Source organism: Chelonoidis abingdonii, chromosome 9 (genome assembly GCF_003597395.2).
Source record: "Chelonoidis abingdonii isolate Lonesome George chromosome 9, CheloAbing_2.0, whole genome shotgun sequence".
NCBI lineage: Eukaryota > Metazoa > Chordata > Testudines > Testudinidae > Chelonoidis > Chelonoidis abingdonii.
Genome location: NC_133777.1, coordinates 47601935 through 47610462, shown reverse-complemented (window position 1 = coordinate 47610462; position 8528 = coordinate 47601935). Strand labels below are relative to the sequence as shown.

Below are 8528 nucleotides of genomic sequence, written 5' to 3'. Positions count from 1 at the left end.
CAGTGAGGGTGGGGCATGCTCAAGGATAGGGGAAGGGGTAGATGGGGGGAAGGGAGTCAAGCACCTGCCTGCAATTCAGAAAGAGCACCATTGGTCTTGGATGGTTTAGACCAGTGGTTTTCAGCCTTCTCATTTGCAGACCCTTAGTTTTTTTTAAATGGAGGTGTGGATCTTTTTAGGAATCCTCTACAGACCCCCAGAGGTCCATGGACCATGTGTCTAAACCAGTGGTTTTCAACCTAAGTCTTGCACCTTAGTAGGAGGTTAGACTAGATGACCCTTGCAGTCCCTTCTAACCCCATGGCTCTATGAGATGGGCAGTGCATGGAGCAGCTTGCCTCCTTCCCCACTTGCCCCCAGAACAGAAGACCCCTCCCTCACCCCCTAGGAAGTCACCACTGACCAGCTGAGACATTTTGTAGTTTTATTTTATGCTAGACCGAGTGCCAGTCACACACCAGTTCCAGCAGTGACATGGCTGTGGTTTTTGTAGATGAAGCAGATGGCCAGAATCATGGAGACTAAAGCTATGGCAGCTGCCACTAAGGTCAGTCCCAGCTTCAGCCCAGGATTCTCCTCTGCACCTGCAGGAAGAGGAGGTCAGTGGTTAGAACTGGAGCTTTTGGTGTCTGTCTGCACCACAGATTAGGAAGTGCTGTGCTAGATGAGGCGGGAAGTTTGTGTTGTTCAACTATTGCTCAGCTTTGTGGACCTGATCTTTCATGTTGATTTCTGTTGAATCGTGTTTTAGGCAAGACCAGCTGGAGTAAACAGGAATCTAGATTCCTAAATTGTAGGTTTTAGACAATTTTTGGTGCTACCAGTCAGCTGAGCCAGGAGGGGTATTGCTGATAGTCTAGAAATGCCCTCTTAGGCACTGCCAAGAACTCCCTTGGCTTTAGTTTGCTCTTTTGCTTTCCAACTGCTGCCCACAGGCTGGATAGCACTAAGATTTGTCCTTGAACTGTTCATTATTCAGAGTTCCCTTGAGGTGGAAGGCATCCCCTCCCCTAAAAGATTCATAATATATGCTCCCAGGGTGCATGGCTGGTTCTTGTGACCTAAAGGATACCTGGTGCTGCTGCCTTCCCTGCTTCCAATTGATCTTCTACAACATCCCTGGATTCTTGGTAGGCATCAAGGATGATTAGGGGCCCTACCACAACATCAACCTCTCCTACCCTCACTGAGGAGTCACCTGTATTGCAGAGAGGAGTTACCAGAGAAACTCTCAACATTCCTGCTCTTATCCTCATTTTAGAAGGAAGACAACCAAAGAACAGTGGCTCAGGCTAAGAGAAACCTTTCTTTGGGTTCAACCTCCTATGTAGGGTGGCGTCCAGACATGGTAGGCTGTACATATTTCTCTGGAAGCACCTCCCTGGCCATCTGTCCAGAGGGCTGCCCCTCCCAGACTGTCCTCCAAGCAATGCACAGTTTCCAGTCTCACAGCACCTGCAGATGTCTCTGGTGCCTTCCACTAGAGCCCAGCTGGAACAGATGAAAGGGCAGGGTCACTTACAGTAAGACTTGTCCTCTCCTGTCTGCTGATCCCACCAGCCCCCAGACCACCACTTCGATGGGGTTCTACTCCAGCTACTCACATGTTGCCTGCTTTGTTGAAGGAGCAAGCCTTGTTCAAGGGATCTGGGGCTTGCTCAACTGCAGTGACTTTCAGATGACAGGTGATGTAGATCTGGAGGGGAAGTGGGAAGAGGAGTTAGTGTCCCCTGGGATGGTCATAACACCTGCTTAACCTGGGGGAACTGACTTTGAGCAGAAATCTGGGAGCTCACCAAGTTCCTGGTATCTCCTGCAAACCTGAACACATCCACCATGAACTTCAGTGTGTCCTGCCTGGGCCTGGGGAATATGAAGGCTGAGGTGGTGCCATCTGATCTACCATCCACCAGGCATCTACACACAAGACCTTGTTAGTAAGATCCCACAGACTTGAGGTACATTCTAGACTAGAAAGGGCTGCCAGCTCTTACCCATTTGAAGTCAATGACAGCATAGCTGAGAGAGGAGTCCCTGTCTGGGGTCAGAGTGGCTACACAGCTGTCCCAAAGATCCTCAGAGCCACATGTTTCCCAGTGCTGACATCAGCTTGGATATGCATGACTTCCCTCAGCTGGAACCCATTGGAGGGTCTCTCAGCACTCCAGTCATCTGCAAGGCAAGCTCACAGTGAGCAGGACAGACAGGCAGGCAGGGTCGGGCTCCCCTGAAGGCTCCTCCCACCTACCATTCATCAGGTGCAGGGAGAAACCCAGTGTCTCCTCTGCAGACAGGGTGGAGAGGAAGGGAACCCTGGTTGGCTTGATGGCTTTACTGCTCACATTGAGGTTTGCTCCTCTCACAGGAAGGACAGTCACTGAGCCAGATCCCACAACAGTGACTGAATGTGAGGGAGGGGACCTGAGCACCTCAGACACTGACCTGGGATAGTGACACTCAATAGGAATCACAGCTGGATTGGTTCTCAGGATCACTGGGTTGCTGTCAGGGGTGGGGTTATAGTTCAGGCTTGTGCTGTAAATCAGGGATTCTGGGGTCATCTGGGAAGAACCAGACATGGAAGGGTTAACAGCACACAATTGATATACAAAACTACAGTACTAAGTTCAGCAAGACCTAGAAAGACATTTCTATTAACAGAAAGTCTTTCAGCACATGCACAACTCATGGAACCACCATTGCTGAAAGGCAGTAGAACCATTACAGCTTTTGGCACTCAGTCCCCTGAAATGACTGCCTGGGGACTACTGATAGGCACTGTAGGGCCTAGTTCTGCACAGCTGTGGTCACCACAACTACTGCCTCTAGCACTGTCCAACCATTATGTAGGAGAAGCTGTTTTGCCTTACAGGACAGAAGCATTCTCGAAGACAGCTGACATAGCACCCTTTGGCCACTCCAGTTCTGCTGTCCATCATCTCTCCCTGGGAGCAGTGCCTCTGTTGGGGCTTCTTGAAATAGGGACTCCCAGTGGAGGAGGAGATTGCAGGGGCATGGCTCAGCTCACTGTTCTTTCAAGGGAGAGGACGTCACTCAAAGGGGGACGCTCTGACAGCAGCTGCCTGTTTAGCACTGCAACTAGGGAAACCCAGTAACTCTAGCTATGGACCCAGGCTATTAGGCATCCTAGATGTTAATATCAGACTGGCCTAGAGCTGCTCCATCACCTACCAACAGAACTGTGCATTGCAGAAAGTTAGCGGGGGCCTGCACAATGGGAGCAATCAAGATACTCATCTGACCCACTGGAGCACCAGACTTGTATGAAGCTGCCTTACCTGCAAGGTGCTGCCACATTCGTGGAGCCCAGCTGTAAAAGTCACATGTTCTCTGCAGCATTAAGGGACATGTACTGGTAGGCAGCCGGGCCAAGACTCAGGTCAGCAGCTTTGATCAGTCGCCTCATCCCAAACAGATCCCTGTGCACAGTGATCACCAGCTGAGCCTCCTCACACTGCACCATGACAGGCTGCAGCAGAGACACAGCCCTGAGCTGGGAAGCATCAACCCAAGCCCAGGGGTAGGGCTGGGCAATAGAGGATACATAGACTTGTCTGCGAGGGGGATCAGCCCTGGGGGTGGGTCTCCAGATGGCTGAGTCCCTCCTAGAGAAATCCCAGGGATTATAACTGGTCACCCCACTGACCACCCAGCACAGGAAAGTAAAGCCCAGGTTGCTTTTGTACCCCATCCTACCTGCAGCAAACGCAGCATGGAGAGAAACAGCTGTTCTGGACCCTTTATACCCTGACCTAAAGCCAGCTCACAGCTGCCTCAGGTAATTAATTCCCCAGTCTCACCCAAAGCCCAGACCCTGGGGCAGGGAAATAATGAATGGGAATTAATGCCACCTACGAGTTGTTATCATTTATGTTTTAGGAAACTCCCTACGTGGTTTCAGCCAATTAATGGCTAACAGACTTTGATGTTCATGGGAACTATCAGCCATGTAGCGTGTGATACTGATAATGGATTCCAGAGGGATTTTTGTATGTTACAAATCTTGCGCTATGAGTGGGAAGCATTAAGTCCACCTGATTTGCTGATGAAATAGTTTAAATCACAGGCTTAAAGATTTATTTGCTTTAGGCTTTGCTTTGTGCTCTTAACAGACAGTGCAACTGAACAAATATGACTCCGTGCTGTTTGGAAAGCTGTCTCCGGGTGAGAAATGCTCCTTACTGCATAGACACCACAAATGGCCCAGGCCAAAAATAGCAAGGGAGTGATGCACATCAGATCTGTGGAGCCCTGGTAAAGTGGAAATGGAGCCCCACAACTGAAACAAAAGCAGCCCAGGAATGATGTGTTTTGGCAGATCCCTGAGGAATCCAGGACTGGAATCTCAAGGACGTCTTGCCGTGACCAGCAGTTGAGTGCTGCCTGGGAAGCACAGTCAATCAAACTGCCTATGAATGCACTGTGTGGTCAAATTAGGACTTGCTTGGGCAGATGGATCAAAGAACATCAGAAAAAAAAAACAAAACCCAACCCAGACTGTTTAGCAGAGTGCTGTGTTCCCGGAAGCAGCCTCTCTCATAATGCTCCTTGGCCCCCGCATCCTCAAAGGAATCCTAAATCTCTTTGAGGATCTGGGCCTGAAATTCTCCAGAGTAAGTGAACCCGGAGCTCAGTGCCTGCAGGCCAGAGCGGCCCAGGCCCAGCACTCCACCCACCTCTCTGCTTGACAGACAATAGAGCTTCCTTTAACAGCAGGATTTCTCCTTTGTGTCCATCCCTCTCACACCCTCCTGAGCAAATAGGATGTGCCTTGGTGTATGGGGCAGATAACGAAACCAAAACAGCCACTGTAGCGGGTCCAGTGTTGCAGCTGGGTGTGGAGAAGTGCCCTACCCATCACCCCTCCCTGTTGGATGGTGAGATAACCCATGTTCTCCATTGGATGGGAGACAGTTTGACACCACTGTTGGTTGGTCTGACCCTAGCCCCCCATGCTGCATACTTGGTCCAACCCCTCTGGGCTCCGGCATTATCCTGATGCTTGTTTCTTGGGGGCACAGCTGTGCCCCACCCATGTCCTGATGTGTGGAGATCAAACTCAGGGCTCTCATTCAGTAGTAAAGGCAAGGGCTCAGAGCCCTGAAAGTAGCTGGACACCTACCTCCAAGCTAAATGCCTAAATACCTTTGAGGATCTGGGCCCACAGCAGGATCTGGGCCTGCTTCTCCCCTGCCTGGCACCTTGTCAGAACAGGAGCATTTTGCACCCACTTGGCACAGATATGAATGACTACACAAGGGGACAGTCAGGCCCTGATTCTTGGCGTCTGATTCTAATCCAAGATTCCCCTGTGTGCAGCACAAAGAGTTTTTAAAGGGGAAGGCAATGATCCCCGACAATACCGTCCATGGAGGGGGCATCCCTGGATGCTACAGTGCTGGGGTAATGGTTGTACACTAGCCTTGCTCCCGGCCCTGACTACAGGGGGTCATCCTGGTGGCAGGAAAGGGTGAGCCCAAGGTAGGGAGGGGGGTATGGCTGGACTGTACCTTGTTGTGGCTATTTTTCTGCTTGCTGGGGTCCCAGGAAATAGAGCGTAACGTAGCACAGGCTATTCAAACTTTCACCAGGGCCAGGCCAGCCCCCAAATATGCAGCTGTGGCTGAAAGCCAACTTTGCCTTCCCCTCTGTTTCTGGCCCAAGTAGAGCTGCGAATCAGGCCCTCGGCCTCTTGTGTAGTAATGACAAGCACCCACTGCCCCTGCCGTAGTGATGTGGTGCCAACATACAGACAAAGGGAACCCATGAACCTTTTCTCCATTAGCCTGGACTTCCTCCTGACCCTCTGTGCTGGGGTAGGGGGCGCATTGGCACTGAATAAAGGGAATCTATTCTGTTGTTTTCCCACTTTGGCAGAACCATAACCACATTGCAAACAAACATCTACCCCATGTCCACTGTTACTGGAAACATTTGCTCCTGAAAACTTGCCTGAGCAGGTTGATTAAACATCATGCTGCTAAGACCTGTGGCATTGGAAATGGAGTGATGGGGGTAAGTGAAGGCCTCAGAGTGGGGGAACCAGGGTGCACTAGTTCCAGGAAATGTTCCAAGTATGCCTGAGAGTGGCTAGAACCTAGTGCATTCCAATGACAAAACACTTGCTCTGCAGAAGTAGTTTGATGAACCTTGTGGATTACGTCCCTGTCTGGCAAGGGTGATTTAAGAGAATCCAGAGGGGGATGACTTCACCAGAGGCAGGGAACTCCCTGACCTCTCTTCATCTCAGTGGCAGAACTTCAGCATGGATCTTCTGCAAGCCACCTCTAGCATACAGTTATCCTACAAGCTTAAGGAGTCAGGATCCAGACCCAGCAGCTGAAGCTAGGTCTCCTGTGTGATAATAAGGTGTGCTCCCAGCTCCGGCTGGCCAGAGATCATCAAATGCAGGCATCTTGTGGCATATAGTAGAACACACATTCCCTGCCCCTGCTGAGCCATGGAGCAAGGGACCAGGGCTAGGACTGAAGTCCAGGTCCCTCCTGGGACTATGTAAAGCTCAGTTAGTTTAATTAATAGCTCTCAATAAATCATTTGCTTTTCACTAATAACCCTGTTGACCAGCAAGAGAATCTGGGCTTCAGGAGCTGCTAGAGATGGGGCATGAGACAGAAGTATGGGTAGGTTAAAACTTCCAGCACAGCAATCTGTGGTCTGGAGATGGGGGCCACCAATCACCTGGATTTGAGGCAAATCTCTAGCACTACTGCACTGACCCAGGGTTGGTCTGACTGTGGAGGGTGAACTGCCATTTGCTGGTTGCCAATTGATGCAGAAAGGTTTTTCCATGTATTATTTTACACACAAAGCATTTATTTGCATCTCCCCAGGGCTTGATAGGCTCTTCTAGAACGTTAAAATGCTCCAAATAAACCTCACAGTCAAGGGTCAGAAGTGGATTGACTTGGAGGCCCCAGAGTCTCTACCCCTCCTCTTCTCCGCCCTCCTTATTTCCCCCAACCGCCCTTCTCCGCCTCCCCCCCACTTCAGTTCAACAGCTGGTGCCCCATGTCAGGGCCTGATTTTGAAATAGGTTTGGCATGCAAAAATACACACAGAATCCAGGCTTAATTTGCATCCTTATTGATTCCAGTTTCATATGTAAACTGGGTAATTGCCCATGCAGAGGCCCATAACTAGCCCCCTATATCTGCAGCTGACCCCCTTCCCAGTCACTGTAAATGCAGGCAGGCGACTGCACATACATGTTTCATGCATGTTCACACCTAGAACAGTTCTTTGGTATTGGCAGAAGCTGTTTCCAATCAGCACAGAAAACTCTGGGTCGACATCCCTCCCTGACTGTGCTAACAGCTTTTATCCCTCTGGGTGTAATTCTGTTCCCAGTGCAGTCAACAGGAATATTGCCAGTGACTTCATAGGACTAGCAGTTGGTTCTCATAGCCATTCAGCTACATCTGTGTTTGTTATGGACGGCAGCACCAATAGAAGCTCCTTGCTTTGTGGAGGTCCCTTTGGCCTCCTGGACTCTGCCTTTTGGCTGCTGGGCAGCTGTCACTCACACAGCTCTTGGTACTGGCTATGAAGAGGGCTCTGATGTATGTTCAGAGAGGTCATTATTCTTTGGTCAGGGCTACTACAGGTTAGACTCCAAGGGAAATGTACTGGTGAGGTTGAGAGCAAAATCTGACCCAATGAGCACACTCCAGCCCCTAGTGGAAATGCACTGGTGCCAATCAATTTACCTGGGGAAGAGCCATTCCTAGTTTTACTCATATTCTTGTTATTAATGACTATTTAAATAGCCCCAGGATATTCATGGGGCTCTATAAGTCTCAGAACAAGAGACAATTTCTGCCTTGAAGCCTCACAGACAGAGAGGGCCAGATCCTCAGCTGGTGTCAATGGGCCACTGACTTTAATAGAGCTATGTCCATTTACATGAACCCAAAATTTGGTCCACTTTCACGGTCTATCACCTGGCTTCTCTCTCCTCTCTCTTTTCTAATCTGCCCAACAAGTTTTGCCCTGGTAGGGATCATTCCAGTCTGTGATCCACTGCGGTTGCCTGTTCTGGGCGAGGCGGCATGGCCCAGAGCTTGCAGCTCAAACTGTGCTTCAATCATCCAGGAAGGGTTTGTTTGGGTTCTCATGCTGTCATGCCAGAAAATCCACTGCAGAGCTTTACAGGAAGAGACTGGAATTGATGTGCTGATAACAAGAAGCGTGAACTGAGTCACAAACTCAAACCACATCTGTAACACCCATGAGAAAATAAAAACATTACAGGGCCCAGATCCAGTGGCCCCTGTAACCAATTCCAAGACACCCATTGACTTCTGTGGCCTGGGATCCAGTTCTTAGAGAGGAATCTGATATGGGGTGAACTTCCCAGTCCGTCTGTTGTATTAATTTAGATGGAATACATGGGCCAAAGGTGTTAACACAACCCAGTCACTGTACAGTCTGAAACAGCACTGAACAAGGTCTAGGGGTTGGTATCCAGAGACCTCTTAATCCCATGG

The 8528-nt window shown here is 50.0% G+C and overlaps 1 pseudogene; it reads right to left on the bottom strand.

Moving 5' to 3' along the window:
• Window positions 1-450: 450 nt before the first annotated feature.
• On the bottom strand, window positions 451-3715 carry LOC116836276 (zona pellucida sperm-binding protein 3-like; annotated as a pseudogene).
• Window positions 3716-8528: the final 4813 nt, after the last annotated feature.